Below are 11,137 nucleotides of genomic sequence, written 5' to 3'. Positions count from 1 at the left end.
CGGCTGCAGTCGGAAACTCCAAAGCAAATGTTTGCGCTGATTTATGCTTAAGCCGCTGCTCCCTCTTTGCTACTCGCAAAATTCCAGCGGTCTCTGAAAGCCCTCCTCTGGCTTTGACGATCCAGATGTTGTTAACTACCCTCAGCACACTTACTTCGAAGTAAGTGTTCCTGAAAGCTGAGGCGGTTTATTTCCGAGTAAACATGGTTAAGGGCCGCGCTGCAAACGTGATAAGATGTATTTTGATATACCGCCCTTTGAGAAGATGCATAGTAGGGCCGAATTTCAAATAAAAATGCGGGCTAAGTTCAAAGGCACTATCGCCCCAAAAAGCATGCATAGGACTGCAGGTTTCTGTTTATTCAAATTCCATGGGATTCTGTACACAGTTTACACTGCCAAATCCTGGTGTAAAGAAATTCACTTCACGTTATTTAGCCGGTTCAGTGACTGACTTTTTTTTGCATTCAAGTTAAAATAATATTTTGTTGTGCAGCTATTAAAAATAAAATACAGTTGGAAAAGTGTTATGTAGTAGGACTAAAATAAAATCTCTTGCAATATTTGTCAAGTCTGTTTTCTTCTGATAATTGCTTCCCTAGAAATGCTACCCAAATTGTTTTTCAATTTCACAAATGCACATTTCCTTCTTATTAATAAAACCTGTAACAGTTCAGTTTTGTGCCAGAAAACAGAGTTGCAAAAGGCAGATACTTCCTTTTAAAACCAAATTTGTACCTTGTAGTCATCCCATACTGATTGAACAGTCTAGAAAATACAACACCCCCCCTTCCCTTCTGGAAGTTACCTTTTCTTGACTGCCTGGTTGCCTGGACTGTCACCGCTGTATATTTGCCCATGCCCACCCATATTCAAGCAAATGCACAAAGCAGGCAGGGATCTTTTCCATATGTTTTGGGACAAAGATTGCAACAGGATTTGCCTCAATTGTTCTCTCTTTTGGACATTTTTCTTTCTTCCTTGTATATTTGGCCAGTTTGCAATAAAGGAAAGAGGAGAGGAAAGAAATAGGAAGGGGGGGGGATGAAGATGAACATGGTTTGTAATTTCCATCTACTAGCAGCCCTTTTTTCCCATCGTAATCTTCAACTGGTTCAAGATTATACTAGGAGGTGTCTTAGGAAGAAATGGGGGCTTTTCCTCTCCAAAGACCCTCACTGGGATAATTTACTTAAGATGTTGACAAGACTGTCAGGAAGTCTATTCCCCCCACTTTTTTTACTAAGCTGCACCATGGCATACTATAGTGAACATTTGATTTTTTAAAAGAAAGGTACATTAATTTTATGAGTGGCCTTCTCATAAATATTGTTGTTTGTTCTCGTTCTCTCCCTCTCTCTCTCTCAGGCAGAGTTGGGGGGATTTGCAATGGAAGGAATGTCTTTGTTTCAAAGAGGGGGAAAATGCTCTTTGCTGCTCAGATAAATTCCTCTGCTCCTCCCATATATTCTTGATAAGAAAAATAAAATCAGAAGGCTCCTGTCATCCCTCACCCTGCCCCCCCAGGTCTTCTGCATTGCTTGCTTTGTTGTGTCTGCCTTTCTCTTTATACCCTGAAACCTACTAAACTTGCTGGTTCTGCTCCTAAAGCAGACAAAATAACCCTTTAAACTATAAATATTTAACTGTACCTGAGTTTATACAGAGGCCCGAGTGTCTCTTTAAACACAAGTGATTTATGCCTTTATTTGTGCCTTTAAAACTCTTTTGCTTGCCTTACATGTCGCTGCTCTCCAGTGTGGGCTGTTCAAGTCCTCCCTTCAAGCAGCAGCTTCTGGAGTACTGAGGACAAGAAAAGCAGCAACTCCCTTTGCAAATGTACATTTGTATAAGCAATTAAGAAATAATAAAGGTGACTTCCTGTCACTCAGAGCCAAAGGAGGATTTTTGGCTGTACAGAAACCCTTGGTCTTTGAAAACAAAACAAAGGGAAAACACCTTTGAGCACTAAAGGAGCAATAGAAAGACCAAAGTTTTTTATGGTTTAACTACACCCCAATTTGCAGGTCACTTTCTTCTAAGTGCCCAAGAAAGACTGAAAACTCAAGTCTATCACTCAGTTAATCTGAAGTCGCTGGAATATTGCTGACTTACCTCATCCCTGTCAACTTCATTAGGTCTAGCCTCTTTAATTCTAAACACATTTTCTCAGAAGCAGATCCCATAAATGTCACTGAAGGAAGGTCCTTTTGAGCAAGGTAAGTGAAGAATGAAAATAACCTTAGCAGTTTGGCTCAACGGGAATACTTGAGTAGTGTGATCTGTAAAACATGAATTTCCAAGAGTTCAGTTAAAGCCAAACATGAGGTTTCCTCTCAAATATTTGAGAGAAGGTGCTTTACAGGATTTTGTGGATGTTTCCCTGCTCAATCAGTATGTTTAATACCTAATTTATATGTGGGGAATTTCTTAGAAATGTATTATTCAGCCTAGAATAACCCTAGATATGTTTGCTAAAATGCTAATCATAATTCCTAGTGTGTTTTGAACTGCAGTAGCCTTTACGTATTTTTAAACTCTAGCATGTTTCTTAGTGCAAATGCTTTTCTTGTTGCAATTTGGGCTGCAATCATATACCCACAGGTGAAAGCAAGCTCATTTGCACATCATAGACTTTACTTCTGAGTAGACATGCATAGAATAGTCGTGTTATTTTGAAATCTAACCTCACTTCCTTAGATGAAAGCCCCATTAGACTCAGTGGGACTCCTTTTAGGTAAAAGTGTACAGGACTAAGTGTTGATGTGATACATTATAGGTATCACTCCCATGAACTCGCCTGGCACAGTCCTTTTAGAAAGTGGAGTGGGATCTGTGAGCATATATATAAGATTTCTCTGCGAAAGGTAACCACGTTTATTATGCCTACATTCAAGGCGTGAGTTCAGGCAACCAGTTTGGTCGCTGTTTTCAGAGAAACACAGCTACTCCCCCGGTTACGATAAATTTGCGTGGCCACTTTTGCATTTCAGAGGACAGCGTATTACCTGCTTTTCCTTTTTAACATTGGCCAGAATTGAGCCGGCCGCAATTTAAACTCTTGAGAAGCTGACATTTCTCAAAAGCGCTGCAAAATGTCACATTGACCGAAGGGACCCCCATTATTTGCAAAGAAATTCCAGAGCCCCTTTTAATTTTGTGTCTCACATTCGGACCTGTAATTCAAAACCACAAGAAACACTACTAGTGTTGCACTTTGCAAAGAGTTGGTGCTTGCATTAGAATCCCAGCGTGCTACGAGGAAGCGACTCTTGCAAGCAAGGCAGGTATGCTGTAGGTGGGGTGGTTTCTTTCTTTCCTCAGGCGGCAGCCTAAGCAGGAATTCTCCCGTATAGCGCGGGGTGTGCGTGTTGGTGGGGGGGCAGTGTTTGTGTGTATGTTTAGTCTGATGCCTCAGCCGAAGACTTTCGGGTCCCTGAGCCAGCAGGGGGCGCTCTGACGTTGCGTCTAGCTGGCAAGAACCAAAGAAAACAGCTTCAGTTTCCCTGCACTGAAAGAGGGGAGACTCTTGCAGTTTCCAAGCCCTACTAGGGTGACAGTTCTTGTAACCAAACCTTACCTCCGCCGGGTGTTTCTCACACCCTTTGGCGAGAGATATAGGCACCAAAATGCACATCAGCCGCACTCCTGTGTACTTTGCCGGCACTAAGTGGATGTGTTCTTCTCCTCCCAGTCCCCTCCTTCTCTGTATACTATACATTATGCAACTTATTAAATCCAACGATAAATTGTCAACATTTTTTTCGCCTGTTAGTTCCGCTGATCCAAGCAGGATTTATTTTCAGATCTAAGGTCCTGGAGCTATAATGCGTGATTTCTTTTCCTTAAATAAAATTGGTCAAATGTTGACAACCTTTAAACCAATCTAACACTCAAAATTACTGATGGGAAACTAATGAGAAAATATCAGATCGTCCGGCCTGGGGGCTCCTAATTAAATCTTAGCTGATTGAAAAATAAAAGCGAGGGTGGATTTTTTTTTTTTTTAAGGGGAAGGGAGGGAACAAGCTTCAGGCTTAACTTTAGCTACGTTTTTACTTATATGTTAACAACCCCCACCCCCACCCCCTCGCCTCTTCCCCTTTAAAAAAAACCCTAATGTTATTTTTCCGGCTATTTCGAGACATTCGATCAGGAATTATCACTTTTTTGCCCAGTAAATATTAAGGCCTTTAAGCAACGTGATTTAACTAATTAGAAAATTTACATCATTAAGTCTCAGGGAAAGAGGGAGGGAAAGAGGGAGGGAGGAGAGAAGGGGGGGGAGAGAGAGATCTGTCAGTCATTTTAAAGGAGACAGGCCCTATTGAAGTGTGAAGAAATCGGCTCTAATTCAAAAAGGCAATCGGGCAGAAAAAGCCCTCAACATTACCCTGCTAGTTATTAATCAGAAAGGGTCTCTCTCTTTCTTTCTCGCCCAGTAATGGCACATCGTTAGTTTCTCCCAACGCCTCAGCAGAGTTCCCATTCAGGCTTTTTTGCCACTGGGCCATGTCCCATATTGATAGCAAGTATTTGTCCATTCAAGGCTCATAGATTTGAAAATGTTTCTATGTTAGGGAACCAGACCCGCAGGAAAAGGCTACCGGGAGGACTCCCTTTTCCCCAACCCAGGAAGCTTCTGTTCTGTTCTGTTAAGGGGAAGGATAGGAAACTGAATGGCTGGTGTGACCTTCATCCCCATACAATTCCCACAATTTAAAAAAAGTTCCAGTTTGAACTCTGCCTGGTCGGGGAATCAGACCCAGGCTTTTGTTCGTTCAGCTCGCCTAATGCATAGTAGAAGCCATCTTTTCCACCTTGGCTTTTTGTTTTTGCTTTTCCTTTTTTACACAAGGAATCAGCGCTGCTTGCACAACTTAGGGCTGCACGAGAAACGAGGGAGAAATGCAATGGCTCTTCAGCGGCCGCACACCCAAGCACACTTACTTGGGGGTAAGGCCCACCGAGGTCAACCGGGTGGACTTCCGAGTTCACAGGCAGCCTTGGATAGATGCTGATTAGCTGCAAGCGGGGGGCGCCAAGCTCAGCGCCTCCGCCCGCGCGGAGATGCCAGGCTGGGCTGGGCATCGGCCAGCAGCAGCAGATGAAGTTTCAAAGGAAGGCGGTCCTGGGCCTGCGTTAACAGAAGGGAGGCGCGCGGCGGGGTGGCATTTCCCCCACCAGCATTACCTCTTCTCTGAAGCGGTGCCGACACAGTTAAAGGACAAAACATTCTCCCCCTCGACACCCATCGCACACTCGAGTGAAATTAAAAATCGCCAGGCAGACTCCAGGGTGAATCCCCATCACGAGTATCAGTCACCCCTCTTTTTTAGGGGTGGAATTCAACCGTGCATGCCCAGCCAGACGTAGATCGCAGTCGCGAATGGTGTGTTCTCCGAAATAAGTGGGGTTCCGGTTTCGGGCCTTCGCTCTGCCCCTTCCGCACCAGCTGTTCAGACCCCGAGCGGCCCTCGGGGCTATTAACAGGGGAAGGGTCTATGCCCCAAAGTGAGCAACGTGCAGAGGAGCGGGGTAGCGCCCCCAGACAAGGGTAGACGGGGGTCTCTATCTCCACCCTGAGCGCGATCCGGACCTCCTTGGAAGTACGTCCCACTGGCTTAAGTAGGGACTGCTGCCACTTAACGGAAGGAGCGGGGTCATTTTTGCATTCTCTCTGCGGCCTTCGCCCCTCGAGACAAGCTCGAGTCCCCCACGAAAGTGGGCTTTGCAAGGCGTTGTGGTGTTCGTGCAGTTGCTTTCCTTCTGTGGCACTCCAGGTCCTCTCTCACACACTAGCCGGGGAACGGTGCAGGGCAGCTTAAGCAAGCCTCGGGCACCTCTTCCGCCGAGAACCAGCAGCGTTGTCGAGGTCTTCATGACTCTAACCTCTCCCTGGCCCCTTTGTACAAGCCTCTGCTCACATCCACGGCAGCTGTGGGAAAGTGGGAAGGTGCGGGAGAAGGCGGCCTGCGCTGCGGTCCCTTCCCTGGGCCACTGCCGCGGTTGCGCAACCCTCGAGGCCCTGCAGAAGGAGCTCCGCGGGATCGGCACACCGACGGTTCCTTCCAGGTGGCGCTTGCACTTCTCCAAGCTGCAGAGGAGGCACTCCATTGCAATAACATTTCCGACGCCTTTAACAAGCCACACGTAAAAACATTCAAACGCGAATCCATTGAGAGAAATATTGATTCTCTTAACCCCCCCACCCCACCCGCCCCCAAACCCACGCAACTGCTGAACCGTAATTCATCTGCAAACTCACAACCGGATCTTAACTGAAAGCACAGTGAGTAAGGAAGTAAAGGTGTCTGCCGAGTGATTAAAAACAATGCCAAGCCGAGCATACAGACAACTGCAGAGATTTGCATCTCTCCCAGTTCCTTCATTTAAAAACAAACACAAGCACCATCTTTTTAAGCACAAGCCCAACAATGGTAGGCTCTGGAGGAAAGGGGTTCGGCCTCGCTGGTCCTTATGAGGATGCTTTGCCAAAGAAACAATTCAGGTCACTGCATTTGTACCAAACGTTTTCACAAAACTGTAACTTTAGAGAGAAAAAACCCCGTATGATCGGCTGATTGCCCCCCCCCCCCCCATTTTAGCAAAGATCACTGGCAAGGAAGAAAAAGGATGGTGATGGGAGAGAGTGGAATTCTTCCCTTTCCCATCTGATTTCTCTCTCTTTTTGTATTATAAGCGAGAGCAAAGAAGTTTTTGTTTGGTGGGTTTTCATTGATCAGTCACTCTGAGCTAATGTAATTATCCTCATCAATAGAAGGCTGCAGAGAGAATCATTATGTGGGTGACATTGATAAATGATCACCCAAGAGCTGCTTTTTCTCTTGGGCACCCCCACATCTGACCCTCCCACATACACGAGGTAGCCATAGAAACACCTTGAGCGCCTCTAACGCTATTGCTTCCAGTGAGAAAACATAACACAGCAAAGACCCAACTTAAACGCTCGCCTCTCAACTCACGGAAATCTCCCTAGTTGTTTTTTAAAGAATACGCTCTCCCCCTCCCCCCACATCTCAGCAGCCATAGTACCTCATAGCTATTGAGGAAAACACATCCAAGTGGCTTTGTCCTCAAGGAGTTAAATAACGAGGTTGCCTGCACTCGAGGGCGACGTCGCTTTTCTCTAAGTAATTGCGTGTAATGCAAAACCCATTAGTTCGAGAGAGGCGTTCTTTTAAGTTGCGCCATTGCACAATATACAGCGTCTCCCATCCAGCAAATAACTCAGCGGGCGAAGCGCTTTGCAAAGTGCCTCAACCTGAAATCATCATCACCATTATTATTACAACGACAAGGACTTTTGTATTTATTTCCTAAGTAAGATACAAAAAGAAAACCCCTTTAATCCTCTGAGTGCTTTATTTAAGCAATAAGAAAATACGGCGAGAGGTAATTGATTCATAATGGCGAGGCTGCAAAGAGGGTGGAGGTGTTTATTTGATTCCTAAAGCAGCCGGAGCAGGAGACTGAGGGGACGCTGAGCGGGGTTATCCGTCACGACTGCGGCGGGGACCCCTTCCCGTCGGACTCCCTTCTCCTCATCATTTCATACGGAAACCTTCCTTCGTGAGCGTCCACCCGCCCCTCCCCCTTCCCCACCCCGCCCCCGCTCAGGAGGGCCGGGCTTCCCCCTCCCCTTTAACAACTTGGCTAGAAAAAGTCTCGAGTCTTTTAATTCCCCTCCGTCTTTCCGCCACCGCCAGAACTTCTCTATGGCTGCAGCCCGTAGTGCTTTGGCGTAATGGCCATTGCATTCAATAGGCTTAGCGCAGAGTAACATGCCTGAGCTCGAGCTATACTAACATGCAGGAGCGATTTGGCAGTGACTCCCACCCCGCGACCTGTGCTACTGATTAGAGCGCCTCGCCGGTAGTTTTGGGGAATTGAATGCAGAGGCAAACGTGTCGCTGGCCGCCCACCTCGATTCCCTTTGCACGCTCCCAGAGGAGGAGGCCTGAGGCACGTTCCCTTGTGGCTCGATATTCTTCCACAACAAAGATGGCGGGTGGGAGGAAGAATGGCGTATATTTCCATTTTGCAGAGGCAGTAGAACCTGCCTTTTCGTCTTTTAGGTTTCCTTCTTCCTGGACCATATTTTAAATCGATGCACGCTTGTTTCTTCTTCTGGAGGAACATTAGGGTTGTATCCCTGTATCCTGGTGGAGAGCTTGTGTCCTAGAGTAAATTTTAGGCTGTGCTAAGGACACAAGAAACCTTTACTGCCCAGTCCTGTGTACCTTTGCTTGGAAGTAAGTCCTACTTTACTCCTAGTTAAAGGAGATAAGCTTACTTACTCCTAGATAAATATTAAGTGACCTTACAGCACATTTTTTGCGTGTCTACTCAGAAGCAAGCCTCAATGCAACCGACTCATTATTAGGCTGCAACCTTAACCTGACCCATAAAAAGGGAAATAGGGCCCGGCAAAGTAGCTGCAGCATGTGGAGCTAAAATCTTCTACCTTGTGGAACTTGATGTAATATTGTGTGGTTCATCTCATGTGCTTCTTGTTATGTGCATGTTTTATATATATATAACTTTCCAAGGGGAGTACCTTCTCCAACAAATAATTCTGCTTCTTCCTACAGTTGAAGTCTTCAAAGAACAGCCAAAGTCAAGTAAATGGCCTTGTTCTCTTGTCATCAATACACACCTTTCCATAACAAAGGATCGATCAATCTCAACCGTTTTTTATGTGATAAGATTACAGATTCCTCCTTGGTTTGTTCCATGGAATGGAAATTTGGGTGCCCCCCCAACCTATAAACAAGAGGTGTTTTTCTATTACCTTTCGTTTCCCAGAACATAAGCAATTTTAGTCAGACTACAGTATTTCCTTTAGCACTATGTTGCTGTCAAAACACTCATCCCGTTTTCTTTCACTTTTGACAGCTGAGCATTTCTTAAATACACCCAAATCGGAACCCTCCATACTAAATAGTAAACCTCAGATTGGAGCAATCTCCTCACATTATATTGCAGCTAGGATTCCAGCAACAGAACTCAAGCAGGTTAGGGTCTTGAAAGGCAACACAAATAATTCAGTTCATTACAAGGACCAGTTAAGCAAGGCCAGTTTTACCTTTTTCTTAAAAGTTTGCTTTTTTTCCCCAAAGGTCAGAAAACAGGTAGTACATTTTATTTAAAATGTTACCATTTTGTTTATGCAAATACCAAGAAAGGGATTAATATTTTTCTCTTACTCAAATAATCATATGTTTGAAAGTTCTCTTTCAGAGGTAATAGGTTATTGTTGCTATTATTTACTTCTTTTTATACAGCTCCACATCCAAAGCTCTCTAGGCAGTTATAGGAAAACCAAGAATCCTGGGGATTTACATTGGAACAAAATTTCTAAGTGTGGAACCCACCTCTTCTCCAACTGTAGATAAGTGCCTATAACATACAGCAACACAACACCTAACAAGTTTCTCTTATTGTACTTCCTTTTCTATTGTAAGCTTACATACTTGTCTTAAAATGAAATATCGAAGTTTGCAGTTCAGACTGTTTACTGTATTAAAGTTTTAAGTGGGCTTTTTGGCAGTACAATTGAAATGGGGGGGGGTGAACCATGCTGTCTGAAGTGGAATTCAAATTGTGCCCCCTCCTCCTGCTACAGCCAATGTCTTAGGAGGTCTTGATACGCCAATTGCAAATGGGACTTATTCTTACTGTCATACTGCTTCCTGCCACCCCAGTTATATCACTTGTACCAGGTTGGTTTCCATGTTGTATGGCTTGAGGAAAAATATTTAGGGCAATCAGCTAGATTCCTTAGAAAATATATATAACAAAACTCATTTCCATACAACTCAGTGGAAACTGCATTGCATTTAATGTGATGTAGATTATGCTCAGCGTCAACTCTCCTCTTCAGATAACAATTAGTAATAAAAAGAGGTCTTGCCATAAGCACCAGTTGACATACAACCCTATTTTGTAGTCTACACTAGTGACTGTTAAAAAGCCTTCGACTCATCCCCCTCCCAGAGTGTAAAGCACATGTAGTGAAGCATAAGCATGTTGACTGCTTCTTTGAATTAGACGGGTCTTGGTGAATACAATGACATCCAACCATTGAGCATGTAGCTTTTTTGTATGCATACTTGAGGTTTGGGTTTGACCTAGATCAGCCCATCCTTCCTCAGCTCATCAAGTTATCATTAGCCTTTTCCTTGTGTATGCAACTCCTCTGCTTCAGCCAAGAAACCTCTTCAGGAATTAAACCAGAAAGCTCTCATTTACTAGTGTTTTCAGATGCATCCATACTGGAAATCTGTAATTGCTAACTTCAGAACAAGCCAGTTATGTTAAATCAACTTCAAACCATGGTAATATCACAGCTTGTTGGTGTGAAAGATGGTGACCATGCTTTCCTGGGTTGAACATAATGGAAAACAGTTGTTAATTTAGAGACTGGCTGGTTTGATTTGAGCATGTTGTAAACAGAAAAGCAAAAAGGCTGTATGTTGGGCAAAAGGCTCTTGCATATTGTGGCATGATAAAGTGAGATATGACAATCTGATTGTGTTCCACCAGTTATATTGTACAAGCTCAAGTGAAGGAACCTTTACTTACCATTTGTAAATAAAGAGTAAAAACTCATCCTTGTCTCTTTGTTTCCAATAATTTTGTGGTAAAAATAGCAGCTTATTCAATTAAATTTTCACTGGGTGGATGCAGACTTAGTTATAATTAGAACATTTATTTCAATGGGTTTGCTCTAAATATGACTAAATCTGGATTTAACCCTTTACATTCAAACTAAGTTTACACTCTGAATGTATATTTCCTCTGCTGAATAATGCTCTTTCTATGATTCTATCAAGCTTTTTAAGTATACCAGTATTAAAACATCTTTTGTGTCCATTGTCCCCAAAATCTTGGCTTCCACGCACTCATCAATACAGATTGTTTGCACTGACTAACAGCAATAGTTATTTTATATATCTGTGGCTGCAATCCTATGCATACTTACCTGGCAATAAGTCTCATATTATTGGATGTAGAATGGTATATACATCTTGTAAATTAATGCAGTACATAAAGCAAAGTAGAACTTTGAAGCAAATATACATAGGATAATACTGCAAATATTAAAGATAAT

The sequence above is a fragment of the Varanus komodoensis genome, unplaced genomic scaffold, assembly GCF_004798865.1.
Source record: "Varanus komodoensis strain SLA01 unplaced genomic scaffold, ASM479886v1 scaffold3, whole genome shotgun sequence".
NCBI classification, from domain to species: Eukaryota; Metazoa; Chordata; class Lepidosauria; order Squamata; family Varanidae; genus Varanus; species Varanus komodoensis.
This window is presented reverse-complemented; position numbering follows the sequence as displayed.